The following is a 27,173-nucleotide window of genomic DNA, read 5'->3' as shown; positions in this document are numbered from 1 at the left end:
TTTGGATGCCAAGATTTTGGAGTAATGAAAGTCACATCAGCACCTATGTCCAGTAATCCCTCAATTACAATGTTATTTATACATACTCTTAGTGTATAAATTTTTGATCATTTAGAAATCTGCCAAAATATTTACTTCCTATTTCCTGTTGGAATTTTTTATTCATCCTCCATGCTTACTCCATTATCCAGAATAGTATGTTTTTTTACAGCAGGCAAAGGATTTTTTTAATTTCCTAGTGAGACATGTCCTCCACAGTGACTGGGAATGACTGAACCATGCTTGACTTGGGGGACTGTGGGAAGCCTCACAAGGAATTTCCTAATGGTATCATGTTGTCTTGTGTGTACTGTGTTGACATATATTCATTGGTCTTATGTCAGCCACATTTTCTACATGAACCAGAAGTTTGAGACGTATTTTTGCCATTCCCAGAGAAGACATAATTTCCTTGTCTACAGTTCCTACTTAGATGTTCTATTCTACCACAATTAAAACATTTGATTTTTTGATGTCTCCTCATACCTTCATAATTGCTTCTCCTACACAAGCCTCAGTATTACTGTCAAATTTCACAACATGTGTCATGTATGTAGAATCCATTCATCCTTTGGTGCTGATCTAAACTTGAAAGGCCCAAGTATCTTTTTGCATTCTAAGTTGACATTTTCAAAAATGAGATATTTAATAAGTACTTGTCTAGCTTCTGGGTCTGTTACTCCTATTTGTACAGCCTTAGTTAATCTTTGTAAAAAAAAAAGTCACTAAAGTGTTCTCTTTGACCCTGTTTAACCCTCATATATGATCAATTCTTTTTCTTAGTTGTTGAATCCTGTACCAAGCATTTAAGGATGCTATGTGGCATAGGGACTAGAAGTGTTCATTGTAAAATTTTTGATCCTGTAGGTCAGTATAAGTGCCCTCACCAAGAATTTGATCTTGGGAAGCCTCAAATCTCTTTCTTTTTTCCTGTTGTTCTAAAATTTTTGCCTCTTCTCACTAGTAGCATCTCCACAGTAGTTGTGGCCCATCTTCCAAGGTCACTGTAATTAATTGAAGTCAATTGTGTGAAGTAAGCTTATTGCTGGAGGCCCATGTCTTTACCATCTCCCTAATAATTGGTGAATGCAAACCCTAAGATACTACTACTTGCTTAATTTCTTTTAAATTGTCCATACCAGTAGGTTTCCATCTATTCTTTGGATCCTTTGGGGCATTTAGAACTCAATGTTTTTTCAGAGGATACTACAGGGTAGGAAGCTAAAACCCTGGGTCAGTCATCTCTGACTCTGGAACATACTAGTGATGTTAAATCCTGCCCTTGTACCTTCTCTCCTTGCTCACCAGCTCTGATAATTTCCTCTATTGTTTCAAATCTTTTCACTACTCTCTTTTGTAAAACCTGAATCTCATGGCCTGTATATATTTCTAGACATCATTTCAGTACCTAGACTCTGGTCCTCATTCTTCACATGTGGTTCCAAGGTATAAATTTTTTCCCTTAAAGATTATTGGACATTATTTGGATAGTGTAAAGCTTGCCTTCCCAGAGAGATACTCTATCTGATGACCTATCTTAAATTTCAGCATATTTTGATTGTCAAAGTCAACAGCATAAATTATTTCAGATAATTTCTCAGTACCCTTTGACATGGATTGAATTTTATCTGTCAAATTACTGTTATCCTTTTCAATAGTATTAATTTTTCAGTTAACTTTTGATTTTCATTGGTATTAATCCTGTCAGCTAGCTGTTCCTTATAAGTCTGTAAAGACTGCATCATTTCTAAAGTGCCTCATTCTTGTCTCTGTTATCAAACCATTTTCTTAAGGATGCAGCATGAAAACAAAGTTCCAATATCCAATAAATGAATATGTTAGAAAAACCATATAAGCCTTGCAGAATACCATCCATAATATTAGCAGAAATGTTATTAAATTTTTAAAATTTAGAGCAATTAAATCAATTCTGTCAAGGAGCCCAGCTTGTGAGAAGGGAACACAAACTGGAAGCTGCACAAGTGGCTGCACAGGGAAAGTGGCAGGGAACGAGACGCATGCATGAGCCTGGGAAATTTTCAAATTGCTGCATCACTGAGGTTTTGGAAAAAAAAATGCTTCGTAGATGAAATCAAGCCAGGCAGGAGGGGTGGGAGAGCTTCTGGGCTATGGATCTTTTGGATTTGTTAGGCCAGTCCACCCAGTAGGTGTGAAGTTGGGATTCATGTGGACAACAGATGAAGATGGACAATATAAAGTAATCCACACTAGTTTAGAACTGAGTATAATAAAGGGTTCTTTTTTCAGGGATAGACTCAAAGATCACAGTCCTCTGCACAAATGGGGAACATGATCCAAATCCAGCAACAGAGAAAGAGCATGCACACATGCACTAGCAAGCTTTATGGCTGCATTAATGGTATAAGTTAGCATGCCGAAGAAGGCTAGTATCTTAAAGGCTATTGGCTGAAGGAGTTTCCACAGCATCTCCTTTCTGCAATTGTCTTTTAAATATATAGAGAAATGGCAAAAATAGTGCATTAGGATAAAATTGTGCTTTTGGTCTCCTGGCACTCTTCTGTGATATATTTTTCAGCTTCATTTGCTCAGGGTTGCTGTGCTGTGACCTTCCCCTTTAGCTGGAAGGACTCCCGTTAGCACTTCCTTCGAACAACTTTGCTAGCCATGAACTTCCAATGTCTTTTTGTATGGTAATGTCCCAATATCAAGTTTTTCAAGTTTGAAGGACAGTTTTGTGGCACACAGAACTCTTATTTGACAGCTTTTATTCTTTTCTTAGAACTGTGAACATGTCATTCCACTGTCATCGAGCTTTCGTGAGGGAAATTAACTTACAATTCTGCTGAGGTTTCTTTACATGCACTAAGTTTTTTTCTTATTCTACTGTGTAGGTTTTTTCTTTGTACTTAGTTTTTGATACGTAGATTACAATAGATCTAGGCATAATCTTTTTATGTTTATTCTATTTGCAATTCATTTAACTTCTTCAATGTTTGTGTTTTTTTTCTTAAATTAAATTTAGAAACTTATCAACTATCATTTTTTAAGTTGTCCTTTGTCTATTTCCTTCTTCTGGGACTTTCAATATACATATGCTGATGTATTTAATATTGTCTTGCCTTTATCTTCTTGTTCTCACTCCAGGGAATATGGGCTCACCTGGTTTCACATTCACTAATTCCTCTTTTTGACAGTTTAAATTTACTTTGAAGACCTTTAAGGCAAGAAAGGACTCTTTACCTCTGAGATTTTACCCTCAGTCCTCAAGTGATAGTTTCACTGCTTTAACTTTCAACTGTAGAATTTTCATTTGGTTACTTTTTGCAATTTGATAGCACTATTAATACATTCTATTTCTTAAAATACTATTATGTCTATTTGATAAAATACTATTTTCTTGGATATGTGCATCTTTAAAGGGCTCATTTAAAACCTTGGTTGAATTATTCCATTAGCTAAGGATTGGGAAGTTTCTGCTGATTATAACTTTTTAAATGATGGATCATATTTTTTTCTTTGCATGCTTGTAGTTTTTGCTGAACACTGGAAGTTCTTTGTATTATAATATGGTATACTGGTTACTTTTCTTTTTGAAGTGACACAACAGTTGATAAGAAGCCTTTTAGGGGGGATGACCTTTTTGTTCATACTTGGGGGTGACAAGGAAGGCTTGATGACAGAAGGGTAACTTGCCTGGGGACCTTGCATCCAAACAGGAAGGAAGATGAATACTTGTGTCCAACTAGTTTTCTTCTTTCTGTTGATTTCAGGATCCAGACCATGCTGATACCACCCATATTCATATTCTAAAAAATTCATCATAGGAATACACAGAAACATGTTTCTACAGTGATTCTAAGTGCAGTTAAATTGACAGTGAAGACTAAACATTACCTATTGAAGGTCAGATACTCCAACCTCCATGACTGTTTTCTTGTTTTAGTTTGTTGCTTTTTTAATGATCTCTGTGAACTCATTTCAGACAAAATATGTACACATTGTAATACACTTCTGTACTCATGCTAAAAACCATATACAAGACTATTAGCTTTAAAATATATGAATTTTGAATCACAGTCTACAAGCCTCAATGAAAACAATATTCAACTACTTTGATATTGATAACAGTTTTTCTGACATACGTTACAAAATGCATGGTACTTCACAACTATCCATAACTCCAGTTCTAGGAAATCAAATTTCCTTTCTTGACTCCCATAGACATAGGACATATATGTAGACATATATGTAGTATATGTTATAGATATACACACATATATATATAAAACACTCATGCACATAAGTATAAATTAAAATATTTTATACTATTGTATAAGGATTCCTTTTAATGATGATTTTGAAGGCATAGATGTACCATAGTCTCAAATGTATTTATTGCATCAGATAGTTCTATTTTTGTAAAATCTACTCATTTATGTGGGGTGCATAAGTCTGTACACCCAAATGAATTTGGAGGTCAGAGGATAACTTGTAAGAGACTATGCTCTCCTTCCACTATGTAATACCTGGTTGTCATAGCATTGGCAGCAGGCATCTTTACTACCTGTGAAGAACATAAATTGCTGACATGTTGATCAAACCAATTTTCTTTCATAGCTTCATTCAATTATGCACCTTTGTTATAAATTAAAAATCAATTTATTAATTACCTATATTCTACAGGGAAGGCAAGCATTACAACAGCAAGGGACCTGCTTTTGCAAGCACAATGAGCACATACCCAACTCTCCAAAATCCTGAGGATAGCATCCTATAGCTTCAACTAACCAGGCCCCAAAGTGTGGTCACTATAAAAACCCAAGTTCCACATGTTTTACTTCCTCATCACTGTCATGTAGTATACATCACATATTAACTAAGCCTATTTCTTTACAGAGCAGGACCTCTCATCCATCAAAACTATGCTTTGTCAGGGAGGTCTGAAGCCTCTTACATTAGCACCAGCCATTGTGTGCAGCCTGTCTGCCTGTCAGCATTAATGAAGCTCTTGCCTGAAGGACGATTTAACTACACAGGTTTTCTCAAGATCCCATTAACTTTTCCCTCCTTATTCATCCTATAGGAAGCATAAGTGTAAATGAAACATTTTTAACAACCCAGAGCTCTGAAGAATTCCTGGTTCTTGGGGACAAGGAAGTAGGTTTTGCTAATCACTGTGAGTGATGGATGAAGACTTCTAGACCATCAGAGACAGTACAGCTCCTTTTCACTGTTTGGAGACTATATTTGTCACTTTTCCTACTTTCTAAAGCTTCTTTTTACCTGAAAAATCAATTCTCATAGGGACTTTGTAGTTATATATGGGTATACACAGAGTGACTAAAACTTTTAAATAACTTACAGATTTGACCTACAAAACAAAGGTAAACTGAACTTTCTTCATCAAGTCTAGTGAGATAGCTTCCTCCTTTTTGTGGTTTTCTTTTTCTTGGTAATTATGCTGTTCAACATGGCCCCTTAGGTACAGCATTCTAGTGATGCTGTATCTAAGAAAGGTGTGATACAGTGATAGAGAAGCTGCGAGTTTTAGACACAAACCATAATGCTGATTAGCTGCCCATAATTAATGAAACAACAGTGAATATTAAATACAACATTGTCAATCAGATACAATTTTAAAATAAATACAGGGATGTGAAAAAGATCTATTGATTCTGACTTATGAAAAGATATAGAATTTTTATGTGTGGAAATACTGGAAATAAGGTGAAGAAGGTACTGTACAGTCTCCTGGTGATCTCTGTTTACCATGACATGATAAAGGTGTTGTTTTTTTTCACGTTAAATTTCCTAGATATTGTTGGGAAAAAAACAAACATTTTTAAAGTGTATCTTTGTGTTTCTATGTTTATTCTGTTGCTTTTTAACAAGCAACCTGCACCACATGAAATAATTCACAAATACCTTTGGAAACACAAGCTGAAAAATTGTATTTTTCCTTTTGTATTATACTTTGTTGATTTTGTTTAGATTAATATGTGTACTGTTATAAGAATTTAATCTCAAAATATGTGTAAAAGCAGACTATGACTGTTTGAAATGTTTTGTTGATATGTAACACAGATTAGAGAAACTGGACATTACAGAATTCAAAACTTATAAGATCACATAATACATAGATAGTTGTTTCACCTAGATTAACATGTTGTTTTTTTTAATTCAAGGCTTTATAGCTTCCACATACTACAATGATATGTCAGCAACAATGGCATCAATATGTAACTATATGAAGGACCTACTCCAGGCACTTGAAATGCACAAACAAGACACGGAAAGATTTGATGGGTAGTCACTTATTTGTGTACGTTGTTATATTCATCCTGATTTTCCACTAACAAATTTATCCTTACTGTCACAGAAGTGTTCTCATCTTAAGGGACTCAGTGAGATGTCTGAGAAATTGACAAAACACAAGAATTCATTATTCCCCTGGACCTCTGCTTCCAAATGGCTTTACTATGTACTCTAATGGTAACTGTAACCTAGCAACATAAGCAGCACCAGAGTTTGTGGGAATTGCAGAATTTTGAATTCTGCCTCATACGTATTGAAGGACAATTTGCATTTTAACATGATTCCAGGTGATTTATGGATCTATTAGAATTCATAAACTGTTATCCCAGCAGTCCTTCTCTCTTCCATTTCATGCTAAATATGTGCCAATTAATAATGCATCTCATGACTCACCCTCTATCACAGTAAAAGCCTAGCTGATCTGACTTCATCATAAGATTTGGCTCGCTGGTAACTGGAGTTGTAATTTTATTCCATTTTATATCACCATTGAGGAGAGTCTCCTGGACTCCTGGGTAATATCCGTGTTATTCTTCAAATCATTTAAAACAGAATGAAACACAACTTCCTAGCACCAAGGTCAGACTGTAGACTTGTGGTCGCCTTATGACAGGGGCACCAGGTTCTGGCATTCTCTCCTTGACTGTATCCAAGTGGTATACAAGAAATATAGACATGTGGGTCTCCTTATGATTGGATGATTGGGATACATGCCTCAGACATATTCTTATTGAATATAAATAGGTAGTATGCATACATTTGACTATAAATGTGAGCAAACATAACAAATGCACTGACAGTTATTTTCTGCCACGTAAGGTGAAATCTTACTTTATTATGTCTAAGGCAAGTAGCAAATATTATTGGAAAAAAATAATTCAAATAGATAGGAATTATTACTTTGTTTTAGAAAACCCTTGAAGGAGATAAAATACACTTATACTTACACATTTGTTTATAGTATAGAAACATGTACTTTATAGCTATCTTCGTAGTTAATACTGTATGTCAACTTGACTTACTGTGGCAACTGTCTTGTATTGATATTACCAAAAATAACTGGTGTCCTTCATTACTGCTCAGATATACAACAAGCAAAAAAATATGATTGTAGTTACATGGAGCCTGACCCCAATTCTGCTTTGGTCATGTTTCCTGATTCCAGACATGGGTTCGAAGACAGAACTGCATCTGGTTTTGGAATCAGCCTATGTGTTCCACCACCTTGTTCCAGTGACATCAACTCAGATGGGAAAAACATATTATTTCATATGGATTGTTTCTGGAGCTTATTTAAAATAATTGTTTATGAGCTCTATGACTTACATGTTAAATATTTAAGAGATTTGTATGATTCATTTCCAACCTCAGTTATTACTGAGGATTTCTTACAACATAGTTTATAATGCCAGAAACACCTAGTGCCTCTGCTACTTTGAGCTATCACACAGGCCTAAATTGCAAAAGACTAATGTATATGCAAATGAAATACTGCATAGAGCTTCAATAATTGAACAGATTTGTTCGTCTAAGTGATTGCTTGAACCTCCAGTACAGTAAAAACTTAAATAAGTACTCAGTTAAACAAGACAAAGAAAATATGATAGCGGTAATAGCAGTAAAATTTGTAAGAATGAAAGGAGATGGATAACTAAAACTCTAGAATCAAAGCAGTTAGTGGGAAAGACAAGTGCAAGGGTCATGCATGGCCGAACCTGGGAAAGTGACTCTTGGATATTGCTGAAGGGAGTGGAGCTATGAGGAAACAGAAGGAAGAACTAGGGAATTTTATTAAATTTTTAAATAAACAATTGGGATTTGAAATGGAGCATGAAAATAAATATTTGTATACTGCTAATGGGGAGCTCCATAACACTCAGCCCTAACCAGGATGTCTCCATCAAATTACTTCCCTACAAGATGTAGGACTCTCAGCTATTTCTCCAGCACCACATCTTCCTGCATGCAATCATGCTCTCCATCATGAGGATAATGGACTTAACTTCTGAAACTGTTAGAGAGCCTGCTCATTTAAATATATTCATGGTGTCTCTTCATAGCAATGAAAAGTCTTCTGATGGCAGCCTATTTAAAGGATATGGAAGAAGCAGAAGGAAACCTTCACTATTTGCCCTCACTCTTGCTGGAAAATCCATTCCTTCATGCATTAGAGCCCAGTTCTTTGAGATTCTGGCATATTCTGAAGATCATTTGAGACATCCAGCTACTGAGGTGAACAACTAACAGATTCTTGTACTTTCCTATAGTAGACTAGATAGATGATAGGTAGGTAGGTAGGTAGGTAGATAGATAAATAGATGATAGATAGATAGATAGATAGATAGATAGATAGATAGATAGATAGATAGATGATAGGTAGATAGGTATATAGGTAGATAGGTAGATAGATAGATAGATAGATGAATAGATGGATGGATAGATAGATAGATAGATAGATAGATAGATAGATAGATAGATAGACATAGATATAGATATAGTGTGTGTAGGTATGTATGTATTCATTCTATCAATTCTGCTAATCTAGAGAACCTTGATTAATACAGAACCTAAATAAGTAGATTAATAACATAAGTATATCAGTTCAGTACCCAGAGAAGAAAATTAGCCATGTGCAGGGGGAACATACAAAAATTCTGGAAATAATTTATTCAAATAAAAAGGTAGAAAGAATCATAACAGGACAAGACCAAGTGGAAAAAATATCACAGATGGATAACAATGTCAAAGTAATTATATATCTAAGCAAATATAAGCAGAAATTTCAAGAAATCGGATGTTTCAGGCATCAGTCATAAATTCCATCAGATAGAAAAGGACTTGACATTAAACCTAAATGCATAAGCAACTTGTTAAATGAAATTATAGCGGAGAATTTATTAAATATAGAGCAAGAAATGGACAACCAAACATATAAATTTCAAAAACTGCAAAGTAAAGAAATAATACTAAATGCTGAAAAGGAAAAATGACAACTTACCTACAAAGGCAACCATACAAAAAACCAGAAAGCTAGGAAAGCATAGAATGGTCGATTTCAAGTCATGAAAATAAGTGTCTATCAAGTTTGCTCTATGGGAAAAGCTGTTTATTGAAACTGATAGATAAATAAGAATATTTCAAGTTAAGTACAAACTAAAGTAATTCATGACAGTCAAATCAGTAATAAAGAAGATATTTTTAAAAAATACTATACACAGAAGAAAAACAGTCCCACACAAAGAGCATGGGTAAGAAACTTTTTAGTGAAAAGTTTAAATGAAAAACACAGGATAATAAAGAAATTCATCATGTTCAAGACAGCAAACCAGCAAATCACAAATACAAATGGGAAGAAAGGCACTACCAATGATCTAGAGAATTGGAATAAATTCTGATAAAAGAGGGGAAGATTTCAAAACCCTTTCAGTAGTAATATTAGATACAAATGGCCTAAACATGTTAATTAAAGCACACAGAATAATTGACTACATTTTTTTTAAAATCAATTATATGTTGCCTCCAAAAGCTACACATCATTAGCCACTCGTAAAGACACCCAAAAGTTGAGTATTAAAGGATGGAAATCAATCAACCAAACAAATGGACACTAGAAAATCTAGCATACAAACTTGAATATCTGATAAAATAGACTTAAAACCAAACTGACCGAAAGAGAGAATTAAGGCCCACTGTATATTATGATCATTTCATAATAAAATTTTGTTAATAATAACAAAAAGATCATTTCATCAGAAAGGAAAATTTCCAAATAAGTATTTATGCCTTGAATGCTTCATTTGCAAAACATCCTCAAATTCACAAAGGGTTAGATAGGTCCTGACACAATGATAATGAGAGTTGTCTAACCAGACTTCCATCCTTAGATAAGAATTCTAACCACAAAAAAGCAAAAAGACTTCCAAGCTAAACCATACCTCAGATAACTGGATTTAATGGAGAGCTACATAAACAAATTCTCAGTGGTACATGAAACTTCTTCTAATGTTCATTATATCACAAGGCAGAAGCAAGCCTCAATGAATATAAAACATGAAAAAAAATCTTATATCTTTTCATAAAGCAATGAAATGAAACTACAAACTAGCATCAAGAGAAGCCATGGAAACTGCAAAGATACTAGTGGACAAGAATCAAGCGAACATGAGCACACATCCTACTGGGGACTCTAGGGTGTAGCATAGGGAGGAAAGCTTACACTGAAACTGTGGGTATTATAAAGTCATAGAGAGCTTAAATAATTGTACTAATGATGCTCCTTAAGGTTCTAGAGAAACAAGAAGCAAAACCCAAGTTCAGAAAGATGTTAGGAAATAATAAAGTTCAGGGCAAAAAAAATGGAGAATAAAAGAACAATAAATGGAATCACAGGATTAAAGAGTCAGTGTGTGTCTGTGTGTGTATTTGTGTGTGTGTGTATGAGAGAGAGAGAAATGTGCACATGCATCATGTACATATTTCTTTTCTATTTTGATTTTAATCAGTTTATTGAAAATAAGCAATACTGATAATATGTTCATTGACAAGCTAGCAAAAGAAATAGAGAAAAGACCAAAATTAGTAAAATGAGAGGTGAAATTGGACCTGTTCAACAGATTCTAATGAACTTCAGATGATCCCTAAGATAAGCTTTGAAAAATTATATTTCCAAAAGGTGATAATTCCAGACGAGATAAATAGATTGCTGAGCATGTATTTTTATAGTTTTCTTATTGAAAACAATTTTTCTACAATATATGTTAATCATGGTTTCTCTTCCCCACAACTTCTTTCAGCTCCTCCACACCTTCTCGCCCACCCAACTCTATGACTTTTTTCTCTTTCTCTCTCCCTCTCTCTTTATAGCTATTATCCACTTATGAGTGAGTACATACCATGTATATCTTTTTGGCTCTGAGAAATTTATAGAACCCTAGTTCACTTAATCGATATCTCTAGCTTCCTCACAGAGGGAAAAGTGTCTCTATGATATACATGTCAACATATGTGCACACAATAAATAACATACGGAAAATATATGCTTTTATAGTTAATTTATTACAGCATTTGTATTATCTACTTACATATAAAGGATTAACAAAGCATTATTGTCACTCAATTATCAGTCTGTGGGACTTCTAAGCTGACAAATTACAATAAAACCATGCCTCATGGTCTAACTTTTCTCTCTGTATTATATATAGAAAATAACTAACAAAAGGGTGGAAATAAATTCTTCTTCATCTGCTGTGGGACAATGGTCTTGTATTGTTTTAATAAAATCATGATTTGTTAGTAGCCAACCAGGAAGCATAGGCAGGGTGACCAGGCAGGAAGTAGAGGCCAGATGATGAGAACAGGAGAATTCCAGGAAGAAGAAAGGGTCAGTCCGCAGTCTTCATCCAGACACAGAGGATGCAAGATAAGAATTATGCAAGATAAGAATTATGGGCAAATGTTAGTTATAAGAGGTAATAAGAAGCCTGAGATAACAGGCCAATCAGTTTATAATTAATGTAGAGCTCTGTGTGTTTCTTTGGGACTGAACAGCTGCAGGACCCAGTGGGACAGAAACCTCAGTCAACATTCATCAGTAATTAAATTGAATTTAAGCTGTCAAATTCACTGTTTGAAATACAAAAACTAGTGAAGTGTACCTTAAAACAATATCCAGTTCTAAATACACAGGAATATTTCTTTAAATTGAGAGACACACAGAATTTGAAACAGAAGGAATGAAAGAAGTTAATCAGTAACCAAAATTTAACAATAAACCAAAGAGGTGAAATGGTAATGACAATTTAAGACAAAACATATCACAGAACAAAAGTTGTTATGAGAGGCAAAATGAACATCGCATGATAAAAGAAACAACATATTGAGAAAATACCAGAATACATGTGCACTTAATGTCAGAACCCCAAAGAATATGGACAAAAACTGTCAGAATAAAAGGATAAATGAGAGTTGGAAACATTAATATTTCGTTTTCACTAAAGAACAACTAGACAGATTGAGAAAGCAAGACTTGGCCAGCACTGCACAGCAATTAGAACAAATGTAAGCCCCAATAGCATCAGCTGAACATATGGTCTTATAATGTGCCACAAAACAAGTTCTGATAAACTTTGAAGACTTGAAATAATTCCAGCTATATTCTCTAATCACAAGAGAATAAATTGAAAAGTAAGTAACTGAGATTTTGAAAACTTACATATATGTAAATATTAAACCAAACTCTAAAATAACTAGTAAGACAAAGAGTAAATCATGAGCAAAATTAGAAAATATTTTGAGAACAATAAAAATGGCAAAATAATATACCACAACTCACCGCAAAAGCAATGCTTAAATGGAAAAAGAAGAAAAAATTCAATAAAAAACCTTTAGATTTTAAGATTGTAAGACAAAACAAAATTAAGTCTACAACAGACATCTAGTAGGAAATAGCAGAGGTCAGGTGCACAGTTGGAACAGAGAATGTGTTACTGCACTGAGAATAAACAAAGCCAGAAGTAGTTCTTTGAGAGGAAGGCATCCCAAAATAAAGGAGTGCCCTTCCTTCTTCCTGGTTTTAGAAATGGAGGTTCTGTTTATACTATTCTTTATCAGTCTATCTGATGGTTTATTTTGGTTTTAGATTGAGAAAAAGATATGTTTGTATTCCAATATATCATTATCTTTCTTCCAAATAAAACCAACTCTCAGGCTCTCCAGAGGATAAACAATTAAATAATTCTTAACATATCTGTAATGGAGGAGTCAAAAACATTTTTCCCACTTTGTTGTGGTTCAATGCTCCTGCAGAGTACAATAAACCCAACCAGAAAATAAAACAGAAAGTATCGGAAACTCTATCTAATTATTTATTATTACCCTCAGAGAACATTGAATAACTATGTGAAATTGATAGAAATGTATGCATGCTGTTTCTTTACCTCTTTGTGAACCAATGCACACAGGGCAGAGGTCACACTTGGAATTGTGCTTGCCTAAAGTGTTGACATGCTGCCCAGCACACCCATTCAAAGATTAAATGAGAAAATAGACAGCACTTGTTTGAAGGCTAAGACATCACGTACTTAAAGAGAATGACTCTTCCTCCCTTCAGTGGAACGAGGAAGTGGCTAAAGATTTTACTTCCAATCAGAATAAGACTGACAAACAGAATAAGATCTATATTGAATTATGAAGTTGGGTTATGACATTGTCTGACTTGTAAAAAATGTTTAGTTTTACTCAAAGTACATAATAAAATTAAAAGTTTATTGCCAACTGTATTTTCACATTGTTCATCAATTTATAGTTGTTTCTATGAATCCAGTGCCTGTGGGTTATTTTTTATTTCAAACTCCATAGACCTTATTTTTTATTTATGCACTTTATTATCAAAAAACTTTACAAATAAAAAATACATTCCAAAATGAACTAGATCCAATGTCTACACATCACAATTAATTTCTATATAGTTAAAATAGTAATTTGTACTAGAAGCTGTGTTGGTTACCACTGTATTTTGCACATTTAGCGCCATCAAAACTGGAAAACCCATGACAGAGTTAGAACTAGAAAAAACAATTAGCTTTCTGTTTGTCTGTTTTGCAAATTTTTTCATTGAAAACTATATATATTTAGTACTTATGCAGGATTCACAAATAAAACCACCTTCTAAGAAGGAAACTCCTTAAGATAAAAGATGCCCTGGTGGGTAGGTTTAAGATATTCTGTCCTACAGGAAGGCAGAACATTCAGGAAAAAACTAATTCACAGGCTACAGAAAGTCTCTGAAACTGACAGATGCACTTGAACCCTCTTCCCCCAAGAATATGTAAGCAGTAAAGACTCCTGAGAGAGACTCTCTCACCAATCAAGTTGCCTAGAAGACTTGGACAAACTAAGCAGTTTTACAGAAACAAAGACCAGTGGAGCTGCCTAGAAGAAGCTCCGACTAACCGAGTGACTTAGAAAGGACACGCTCCAGCCCATTTAGCTGACCACAGCTTGTGTGATGGGCTTCAGGTTTTGAGCTTTTGTGAGCTGTCACCCATGCTAGGATGGGCTTTGGCGACCAGTTTTGCTCCTGTAAGTAACCCTGCACCCAAACTACTGTAAGTGACCTTAACAAAACTCATCGGTTCACCAAGTCGGACTTCTGTGAAATTCTGACTTTGGTCTGCCTTTATTTCTCTATCTGGAATGAGTAAGATTCGTTCACATTTCCGTAGGAATAGTGCCACACAGCAGTACTAATTTGACAATTCTGTATAACAGATTTCTCTGGCTTTGTTTTCTAATTGTTTGTTTTTATGTTAGTGATTGAAAACTAAAGCTATCCTGTTGCTGATTTCACAAACTATTTCTATAGAGACTGCTTTCCTTGTTAGGTGCAGTTAATGCAGTCTGTGTTCTGTTTCTTACTAGACAGTAAATTGGCACTTAAAGGATATTTTTAAGAATATATGGAGCCAACCCAAACTAAACCCAGCCAAAGTGAAACCAAATTCAAATCCAAACCAAACTAGACCAAACCGAATCAAGCTTCAAAGAAGCAAATCCCTATCAATGCCTTTAAAGAATGGTTTTCTCAACCCTAAACCAGGACCTTTGCAATGATGCTTCATGCTTGAAGGAACCATTCGATTGCCAGATGTGCAAGACAGTTCAACTCCGAGATTGGCCTGCCATTCATCTGACCCTGTGCTTGTGTGCTGTGCTCTACAATCTGCCCTGTGTTGTATGTATGTATGGTAGCCATTTGAAGATCTTATTCTTCCATGAAGTTTTCTGCTCAACCTATTTTTTCAAGCTATCATAAAAATTACAGATTTCGTTGTGGCACTTTTACAATATCTTACTTGGGAGATCCTCTAACTCTCTGCTTCCCTATCTCCTTGTCTCTCTTTCATCCTGCACCCTTCCACCCTCAGTCATTCTCCTTTTCACTTGCATCCTCCATAGGCTCTATAAACCTTCCATACAGCTTCTTTCTCTCCCTTCATGGACAGTGTTCCAGCTCCCTGACTTCTACACACACACACACACACTCTACATACATGCATACATACATACATACATACAACATATAAAATCTAAACTTCGCATGCTAGAGTGAATATGTAGTATGGTCCTTCTGAGACTCAGTTGCTTCAATTTCTATAATTTCTTTAGGTTCATCTACTTTATGGATAATTTCGTTTTTCTTTAAAGCTGAATAAAGTTCCATTGTGCATATTAATGGTACTTCCATTATTCACAAGTCTTCCCCTCTTCCTCCTCCTCCTCTTCCTTCTTTAAGACACAGTTTCTCTGTGTAGCCCTGGATGTCCTAGAACTTGCTCTATGTATGAGGCCTAGAAGTCAGAGAGATCTGCCTGCCACTGCTTGCCTAGTACTGGGATTAAATGTGTGTGCCAGCATAGCCAGCTGATGCTTAGTTTTAAAGCAGATATTTTTCTTCGGTTTTCTCCTGTAAATGTATTTTATACTAATTTAATAACATACACTCACATTTTCAAGAAAAATTCTTTATTTAAATTGCACTAAGCTTAGATGTTAACCACATCTATGAAACATATGCATAGCAAAACCTCAGTTGGTATTTAACTAAATATCTGAATTCTAAAATTTAGTCAAGCTGACATACCAAACCAACTTCCTTCCCTAGAATTTTTTTTTTATTAAAGAGAGAAGAGTAATTTTACAACGGACCATGGCATGTCCTTTATCATTAGCCAAGTTGAAAAGAAGAAAGTGAATGTAGCCAGGCAGAATGCAATGGAAAACAAAAACATTTCTGTTATACCTATAACAACAATAAATAAGTTCAAGAAAAACAGTTGAAAGAATCAGCAAAACTCTGCTGGGTGGTGGTGGCAACACCTTTAATTCCAGCACTTGGGAGGCAGAAGCAGGCAGATCTTTGTGAGATCGAGGTCAGTCTGGTCTACAGAGCAAGTTCTAGGGCAGTAAGGGTTACACAAAGAAACCCTGTCTCCAAAAAATAAAAACAAACAAACAAATGCCTCTCCTGAAGGAGATTTCACAAAATACACACCCTTTAATCTTTGAAAATACCAAGGTCGTGAAAAAGAAGTGAGATTTTTTTATTCTTTCATGTGACTTAACATGTCCCTACCTCTGGTTCTGACAGAAAAAAACAGTGCTGTGATTATGGAGGCAAATTGTATTTTCTTGTTTTTCAGGACAACAGCCACGATTTCTATTAGAAATAACGTAAGTGACTGACAGTTACAATTTGAGTTTTTGAGGCCAGAGGTTCCTTTAAACAAATCCATTATCGAGAGTTTTCCCAGGGTCACTAACATTCCACTGTTCCCAGTGGTGCAGCTACTCATTGATGACCCCACCATTTTTAACTTCCCTTCTTATTTTAAAAGTTAGATCACACTCTATATATTTTATGTATTAGAGTTTGAAGTAAACTTTAAAATTTTACTGAGCCAAACCCCAAAGTTAGGTCAAGGGAAATACCCATGTTCTTCCATGTTCTAAAGAGAAACTACCCAAAATAACTTAATTTGGGCATGCCCAAGATTCATGGACAGGTTTGATCTAGGCACTAAAAAGAGAAGAGAGCTGCAGGCAAAATTCATCTTATACTCAAATTGCTTTATAATATTGAGAAGTGACTTAATCTATAAAAAGCAAAATTGCCTACAGGATGTAGAAACTGAGTACTCACTAAAGTAAACTGAGTTATAAAAAAGATTTGAGTATTTGAAACACGATTAATAAAAACCCAGAAACAGAAGTTGGGGTTCAGCCTACAGGTCAGAAAAGCAAAGCAGCCAGCCACTGGCTCTTATCTTGAGTATTAGTAATTTGGGTCAAAACTAGAACATACAAATTGTTTATAAAGACTTATCTGATAAATAGCTGTAGAAACGCTAAATTCTACATTTTCATGGTAAATCAGATTAGTCACAGAATCTCTGTGCTCTCAAAAAGAGTAAGGGGCTGAGATAAAGAGGTACTAAGGGGACAATTGCCCCATGTAATGCCTTCCCAAGCTGACCAAGGGCTCATAGTTTTTGTGAACCCTTCCTTCCTACAAACTTAGAACACTTCCTCCACTGCATACTCTTCCAACCCAACCTACTCCTCAGTTACATTTGCAATTTCAGATTCTGGAAGATGTCATTTCATTCTCAAATGTGTTTTCCCCCAGTAAGCCTTAAGAAAAAAAGGTGTAATCAACTCTAGTTAGGAGGTTCTGTAGCAGGTTTCTTTACACACAACTCCCCACAAAACCCAATCTTATTAGAACCAATGGCTGGTTCAGTGAAAGGATTACAAAATCACTGCTGGCTTTCAATGTGTCTGCTGATCTGTGTTTTTCATCCTCCAAAGAGGAAGTCTGCAGAGGTAAGGATGACAGGGCAATAAATGGTTATGTGGGAGCTTTTCTGCATAGATTCTTCAGTTATATTTAGTCTTAAAGAGCAATGAATGCATCCTATTTTGGTGTTTTGAGACAGCTCTGACTGTCCTGGACCTTGCTTTGTAGATCAGATTATCCTCAAACTCACAGAGATCAGCCTGCCTCTGCCTCCACCACAGTCCAGTTCAATGAATGGATCTTTAATCTGACCACCACATTAATAAATGATCATGGCTGTTAAACCAGGGTAAATTATAAATTCTTCTAGAGCCTGAGTCATCCTGAAAAATGTCAAGATCGACTTAGGTGTGGGAAGAATAACTCTGTTTCTAAAAAGTTCAAGTGCTCTTAAGAAAAAAATAATTTAAATTTTAGAATTTTAATATTGCATTTGTTCTGACACAAACTTCTGAAGACAGGAAAATGAACTTGAAGGTTATGAATAATCACACGATATATAGAAATAACCTTACTTGAGAGATGCCGTGAGACTGTGTTGATGTCCTTGGGATAAAGTCATAGTTGAATTCAAGATGAGCAATGTTATTTTAGTCCAGTTTTCTAATAATTTAGTACAGAATTAGTTCTGATGATTTCTTCTCACAAATATCCATTTTCATTGAACAGTTCTCCAATGAAATGCAATCATTAATTTATAATTAGACTGTATATATCATAGTTGTCACAATGGAACACTTTGAAAATTATGTGAGATTTTTCTCTGCATCAATATTAAACTAGGACTCTAGTCAAGCTAGTCCAGAACTCTACCTCTGAGCTATATTCCCCAGACAGACGGAGATAGAGACAGAGACCCACATCGGAGCACTTGATTCAGCACCCAAGGTCCAGTTGAAGAGCAGAAGGAAGGAGAGCATGAGCAAGAAAGTAAGGACCTCGAGGGGTTGGTCCACCCACTGAGACAGTGTGTCTGAGCTTATGGAAACTCACCAAATCCAGCAGGGATTAACTGTAGAAGGCCGCAGCCACATCCTCCATCATCAAGATGGCGCTGACATCCGGCTTCACCGCCAGGTGAACGCACATGTGCTCCGTAATTTCCCACTGAGTCCCCGCCTACTCCCGAGGTATCACCTGGGACTGGGAGCAGTTGACCAATCCAAGAGTGACACGTCCGAAGCAGGGTCTGTTTCCTATATAAGGGATGGGTTCCATCATATCTGGGTCTCCGCCATGTGGCTTATGCTCTAGCTCCCAAGAGGATTAAAGCCTTTCTGCAGAAGTATCCTATGTGTACCACGTGGGTCTTGCTGGCGAAACGGTAGCGCGGGACAATTAACAAACATCCCTTGATCCCAGCTTGGGATCAAGCTGGACCCTCTGAATGTGGCTGACAATTGGGGCAGACTGAGAAGCCAATGATAATGGACTGGGATTTGTCTCTATTTCATGTACTGACTTTTTGGGATCCTATTCTATTTGGATGCATACCTTCCTAGGCCTGGATGGAGGGGGGAGGGCCTTGAATTTCCTACAGGGAAGGATACTCTGCCCTCACTTAGGACTGGAGGGGAAGGGGGGAGGGAGGGAGTAGGAGGGAAGTGGGAGGAGGGGAGGAAGTGGAAATTATGATTGGTATTATTTATAAAGTAATAAAAAATTTAAAAATTAAAAAGATAATCTTTTGTTGTTATTTTTATGCTTGAAACAAGATCTCCTTAGTTTTCTCAGCCTGGCCTTGAACTTGCTATGCAGTTCATGTTGTCATTCAACTTGTGATCACTATAGGTATGAGGCACCCTAATCTACTGCTATGGAATAATGAGTGAATCACAAATGTAGCATGTACATCTTCCTTAAGCGGATCACAGTCTGCAGTTATCCTAATACCATTCTGCAAGAAGAATAAATTAATTGGAATTTTATTTGGATGAATAAAGTGCTGATAAATTCAACTATTTTTAATTTCTTCTTTATTATTTGTGCATACATGATTGCATGAATAATCCTACTTGTAAGTACTTTCTACATTGCCAGTAAAATCTTTAGCTTGGCATATGTGGTGATTAACATTGTCAACTTGATAGGACCTAGAATCACCTAGAAGGCAAGCCTCTGAGGATACTCATGAGGAAATACCTAAAGTAGATAAACTTCAGTGAGAAGTATGAAGGTGGGCAAAAGATGAGCTGAGCAGGGGCATTCACCTCCCTCTGCTTCCTGAGTGAAGGTAAAAGATAAACGGTCCTGCTGCCATGTCTCTCCCCTATATCATGGGCCTTACCTTCAAACTGTGAACCAAAATAAAACCTTAATTCTTTGCTTCTTTTGACAGATATTTTGCCACACCAACAAAACAAGTAACTAATGCAGTATGCTATATTAAGTTTGCAGTTTAAATAATTAAAATACACCTTTAGGACTATATAATTATCTTTGATTATCTAAGGAAATTACACATGAAACATGATTTAAAACAATTATAATTTTTCTTGTACCATAACATAATCTAGCTAGATATCTACTTTCTTTACTAGTTTAAGGGAAAGGATATATCTTTACCTTTGTTCATTATTGGCATCTACTTCAGATTTATGTCTCTTGTTTTGTTTTTGTGGGTTTTTTTTATTTTACTCTACCCTCATAAGTATAGCCAAACTCTTACAAATCTGTTGTTGTCACTTCAACTTTTTCCATCCTTTAATATCCTTAGTAACTACAATGTGTTAAGGTAACTGGCAGAATCAAGATACATTTCCAGTCAAAGTTTGAATTTGATGTAAAAGTTAATGATACTTCCTTTAAAAGTCTACAAGAGTTTACTGCTTATGCAATGGGGCTTTCTGTGTATAAAGCATGACACCTTTCAAAACTGATTTGAAGATGGCTCAAAGTGGGATGATTTATTAAAATTCATAGGTGAAGCTGGAATGAAGCTAGATGTGAATGTGCACAGCCTTTTAAAGTTTGACTATCGCACAAATGCTTAAGAGGCGTCACCTTGACTTTCCTGTTCATTTCCTCAAATGTGAAGCCAAAGTGGAGGAGGTACAGTATAGTACAAAAGTTGCTACCAATCAAATGTTCAAATAAAAAATCTTCCCTATAAAAATGTTGTCATTCCTCATGCTGTGTCTTGATGGCACCAGTGTCTTTCCCATCTTAGGTACAGGAAAAAAAGAAAGGAAGGAAAGGAAAGGGAATTTGCATGCATGAGGGAATAGGTCTACTTCTTTTAGCCTTCTAATGGAATTATAGGTGACAATTTCAGGGAGTCTATTCCAAATAAAAACCTCCTTATAAGCTAGGGTAGTAAAGAGAAATGGAGTTCTATAACCCGCAATTATTCCCATTTAAGGGTATATGATCTATGATAATTTTTTTGAGGGGGGCCAGGGTGTTGTGATTAAATAACTGGAAAAAAAACACTCAAAGAAGAATTGATTTTGGCTTACAAATCCGAGTACAGTTCATCCCAGTGGGGAGGTCATGGCTTCATGTCCCTGAAGCAGCTGGTCACATGACATCTTCGATCAGACAGTATTCCTCTCACTTTCTCCTGCTTCTCAGTCTAGGATTCCAGAGAACAAATGATGCCACCCATTTAGAGTGTGTTTTCCCACCTCCGTTAACACAATCTATGGAATCCCTCACCCACAGGTTTAGAAGCTAGTGCAGTACAGTTAATTTTCACAGAAGTCCCCTGTGGCTTTTCTCTTATGTGATTATAAGTTGGTCTTTGAAGTTGGCCATTGATGTTAACCAATGTATCTATATAATAGACCCAAACTCTTAAAAATTCTATTGCCTCCCAATGAGGCCAGGCTAGAAAATAAAACACACTAGCCTGTAGGCAGTGTTTGGTATCTGTGTTGACTTGAATAAGAATGTCTCTCATAGTCTTGGGTATTAGAACACATCGTACCCAGTTGATGGCACTGTTTAGGGAGTTTTATCATGATTACCTAGCTGCAGGAAGTACAATACTGGGGAAGACTTTTGAAGGTTCATAGCTTCACTCCACTTCTAGTTCATTCTCTACTTTACTTGTGGTTGAAAATGTGATCTCACCTTCCTGCTTGCAGTACAAATGCCTTGACTTCCCTGACATCCATTATGGCAAATACACTTCTATAAATTGCCTTGGTAATTGTCTTATAACACAACAACAGAAAAAGTAACTAACATGAAATCTAAACCATAGTACATAATTATTTTCTAGTAGGGCTCTAAACATGCTGGGATAATGATAATGTCTATTTCCTAGACAGTGTTTTTCCTATACAGACATTCTTAATTGAATGAGTTGTGCACACTAAAATACATGATCTTGAAACTCTGTAATAGAAGTTATTTAAACTAAGTGCTAATCCATATTCATTACTAACTTGTTTCCATATTCATTACTAATGAAGCAATGTGTAGCCCTCTTGTATATTTTCCCTGCTGAGAATATAAAATGGCTACCTTTCTTCTCATTTTCTGTGTGACAAACTACTTCCAGGTATAAACTTTGCAATATAAGGTTGTCACTCAGTAAAAATATCCTACAAGCACTCCAGGTTTTGCATATTAAAGGAAGTGAATTTTTAATTGTGCAGTTATGCCAATGTATTTTCTCATTTCCTATTGTTGTAAAATCTACAACATAATTTACCAGTTTTATCATGGAAGAAGTTAGTCTTCTCATTACCTGGATTATTCTAATTTTTATTTATTTATTTACTTAGTTAGTTATTGTTTTTATGGAGTTATATATATTTTTCCTTAAAAGTACAATTCAGTGTCATTAGGCATGAAGACTTTCATGTGCAATTCCCACTGTCATACATTTTCAAAACTTTTTCCTCAATCCACACTCAAACTTCTTTTTAATAAAAAAAAAAACACTATTTATTCCATTTTCCTATCCCATGTGTAAATGGTATGATTCTTTCTTCCCCTAGTTTTGATAACTATATAGATGTAACGAGGCTGTATTTGTCATTTCAGTTGTCTGACTTCATTAAACAAAATGTCCTGAAGATTTCTTTTCCTTTAGGTACAGCTTTTGATCAGAGTATACACAAAAAAGGCAATAAATTAATAACAAAATGAAATAAATGAACTTGGAATTTCTTCAACTGTCTAGCAAATCTAAGAAGATTAAAGAACAGTGTTTAGAAGGCTGTGCATGATGTGCAAAAACAGGATCTAAGGATAGATCTTTACAGGCTGAGTGTGCCAACGTCTCTCACTATATAAAGGCTGGCTGTGGATCTCTGTATTTGTTTGCATCTGCTGCAGAAGGAAGCCTCAGTGCCTAAACAAGGCACTGATATCATAGCAGAATGTCACTAGTCATTTTATTCCTATTGTTTTATTTGTTTGTTATTTTTTTAGAATAGTAGTATTTGGTTTTATATTTGGTGCCTGTGTTATCTAGGTTCAGGTTCTTGATCACTTAAATTGGTTGTATTATGGGTTCCTTATACAGAAGACCTTAAGTCAAATCAGATATTGGTTGGTTACTCCCACAAGCTTTGTCCCACCGTTACTTTAGCATATATTGCAAGCAAGATACATTGTAGATCAAATAATTTCTGTTTAGGTCTGTGTTTACATCTCTTTTGGTAGCATGCAGAGTACATTCCTGTACCAAAAAACTGTAGAATATATGGATAATAGCTCCATGGAGGCACCAGTTTGACTTCTTCACTTTCAATGAATTATGTAGACATTGTCTTCAGCAATGGGATCTTGTTATCAGTTTGTGGAGAGTAACCTATAGTTTGGGCAACAGTATGGGTTTTTTTCTGAATTGCCATGGGATCCCTTTGGTAAACAACTGAAATAGATGCAACTCAGTCCTGGTACTGGAAGCTTAATTTGGTGGCAAGAGATATCTAGTTGTGGCTCTGTAGCCCTTACTATTTGGCAGTTTTATTTAGAACATGCTCATATATGTATAGATTTTGGGAAGCTTCTACCATATTAGGTTTCCGTACTACCCCTGAAATGACCCTTAATTTTATCTGTCTCTTGACATATTCCCTTCTTTCTTCCCTTCTTCCCTCCTGACTTGATCCTGCTATTCTACACCCACCCATCCATAACTATCAGTTATTTCCCATTTCTACAGAGATCTGTCTCCCCTAGCTCTTTACTGTGTTTGTATGGACTGTCATTTGGTTATCATTGACTTAGCTAATATCCACATGTATGATAATAAATTTCATATTTCTTTTTCTGGATCTGGGATATCTCACTCAGGATGTTTCCACTTCTAATCATTTACTTGTGGATTTCATGATTTTATTCTTTTAACAGCTGAGCAATACTTCATTGTGTAAGTGTACCACATTTTTTCATCCATTATTCTATTGAGGGACAACAGGGCAATTTTCAATCTTTGACCATCAAGAATAGAGGAGCAATTAACATGACTAAGTAAGTGTCTTCATGGAAGGATGAAGTGTCCTTTCGGTATAAGCCCAAGAGTGGTATAGTTGAATCTTGAGACAAACCAATTCCCATCTTCCTGAGGAACTGCCACAGCTATTTCCACAGCGACTGTACCATTTTTCACTCCGACCAGCAATGGACAAGTGTTCCCCTACTCTGTATCCTTGCCAGCATCACCACACTGCTCTCTTGGTGGTACCGATGCATGAATATAAATTTATTTGCATAGATTGTAATCTGCAGAGAACACAAAAAGTGAAGGACAGCTTTTCTTGGATATGATATTTTTTTCTTTTCATAACAACTTTACATTAAGGCTCAAAATATTGAATGTGAGTCTTCTGAGAGGTAGGAAAAATATATCAGAGGGATTTGTCCTAGTTACATTTAACTTTTGTTAGCACTAAGCTTACTTACCAAGTCAAGTTCACCTGATATCGTGAGAAATGGAAACAGGTTCGGGTAGGAGGGGACATAGCAAGACTGAGGCTATGACAATTTTACTGAAAGCAATCAGATTTTTTATACCTTTATCAGAAACATAATGGAAATTTCCAGAATCAATAAAGCTGTAGTTGTCAAGATACAATGAAGTTTGCAAGTTATACAGGACATGCAAGATTAATATCTAAGATCAATTATTCTGCCAAGCTTCCATGCTTCCTTGACTACTAAGGGACATGCAGAGAAACACAAAGTGACCCTGAATGCTTCACTGCCTAATGGAGTGAACCAGTCTCTCACAAACTAGAAAGCACAGTTCCCAGGAGCCATGGATGCTAACCTGAGAACTCTATGACAAGGTACAGAAGAGAGTTCCTTAATGTGGAAAATAAATGGAATCGAGAACCTGTGGTTCCAGTATGACACATGTCCTTTGGATATGCAACACCCTCCAAAAGTGTTGGGTATTAAAAGCTGAGATATCATCTAGTAGGTCTGTTTTGTGAAATTCTAGAAGCGAAGAAGAACCTAACTGCAAAAGTGTGTCACTGGAAGTGTGTCCTTAAGACTGTCTGTCCTCCCTTTCTCCTCCTTCTTCTTCTTCCTCCTCCCTTCTCTTTGCTGCCAAGCAATTAGATGTTGCCACATGCTCATTCCAGCATGAGGTTCTGCCTCACCATAAGTCTAGGAATCAATGGTGTCAAAAGCTATGGCCTGAAATTTCTGAATCATGAATATGGGAATAAACGTTTGCACCCTTAAGCTGTTGATGTGGAGTACTTTCCTCACTGTGATAAACTGTTATCTAGTAACTACTAAACAAGAGAGTCATGACTATGGCTGGACAGTGGTTCTGTGGGAGTCAAAGGCTTAGCCAAGCATCTATCCCCGAACATTGTAAGGCAGGAAATACTTATTAGATTCATTGTTTTCAGAAATAGGAAAGAGGTGGAGGGTTTCTTAACCATGACTACCTCAATATCATCACACACAGGTAACATACCTCAAAGATGAGGAGTTTGCAGTACAGCCAACTGAGAAGACAGCTGTGAAAAATAAAAGCATTGTGTTGAAATAAAAAAGGTTCAAACGGTACCCATTAATACAAGCAGCATGCCTCTTTCTATTTTATCTCAATTTCCTCAATAAAAACATCTTTTTGTAATTAAAAAACATCTGTAATTAATAGTTCACAGATTTTATGTTTCTAGTCAGTTTATACTAAGTTCTTAATTAAAATTTTATTACATACCAAATTTCTGAGCATACAAAGACAAAAAGAATATGCACAGTTCCTCTTTAAGATTTCATGTGATAATGGACAACTATGCTAATAACACCTTAACCTGTTCCTTTAGTTTTGGGAGAGGATATGGTTTGCAAGTCACTACTTTAACAGAATACACCTGGCTTTTCCAAGGTGCCATCATAAAAAAGTTATTGAATGAAATATATGGAACTAACTGTGCATACACTTAGTTATTTCTCATAGGAAAAGGGAAGCATCAACACAGAATGGAAATTTGTCGTCATGTACATTAGGCTTCTATTCACAAGTGTACTGAAGACGTCCTACTTACATGTAAATATTCCCACTCCCTGCCTTTGCTAAGTGTGATGCTATGTGGGCTGATGTGACAAAATATAATATGGGAGAAGTGGGAATTAACATCTGTACTATAATTAACTACAATGAAGAGTTTAATTTTTCTCTTGGTTAGTTGTGAGTCATCTATTTGTCATAACGCATTGCAACTGTTTTCTTGGTGAATTCTTTTGTATAAGTGTACCAATGCTAGGACAAGAAGAGAGTATTTTTCTCCATTAATTATCTTGGATAAAGGATACCCGAATCATTTTCATTTGACATTTTGTATTTTTCTTTTTTTTTAAGTAATTTTATTAAATTATAAAAAGTTTCCATTTACGCCCCTCCTCCCAACGCCCTCCCACTCCCCCCCTCCCTCTCCTCCTCCCTCTTTGTCCCCAAGGGCAGTCAGGGTCTCCTGCCCTGTGGGAAGTCCAAGTTCCTCCCCCCTCCCTCCAGGTCCAGGAAGGTGAGCATCCAAACAGACTGGATCCCAAAAATCCAGTATATGCAGAGGAAACCAGTCCCAGTGTCATTGTCAATGGCTTCTCAGAAAGACTGCAGGCCAGCCACATTCAGAAAATCCGGCCACATTCAGAGAATCTGGTTGGATCACATGCTCGTTCAGTCACGGTCCATCAGGCCTTGGTAAACTATAGGGAGCAACAATGGGACTAACCTCTTCACATCATGAAGTTGTCTAAATGTACTGCTAGAACTTTCTGTATTGTGTTCGGAGAAGTTAAAATAAATCAGTCAAAATGCCTGACGAAAACAAGAGAAAGATAATGAGGGTTTATGGAGGTTGCTTGGTAAGAGCACTTGCCACACAAATATTAGCACCTGGGTAAGACCCCTCAGCACTCACATAATAGGCACGGTGAGGTCAATCCACTCCTGCAACCGTAGGTCTGCAGAGCATGCATGGGGCAGAGCCAGAAGGCTCCTGAGGCTGGAGAGCTGCCAGCCTAGATTCACCCAGAGACCCTGCCTTAAGGGAAC

The sequence above is a fragment of the Myodes glareolus genome, chromosome 16 (assembly GCF_982192425.1).
Source record: "Myodes glareolus chromosome 16, mMyoGla1.1, whole genome shotgun sequence".
NCBI lineage: Eukaryota > Metazoa > Chordata > Mammalia > Rodentia > Cricetidae > Myodes > Myodes glareolus.
The sequence above is the reverse complement of the archived record's forward strand: the minus strand, read 5'-3'. Positions refer to the sequence as shown.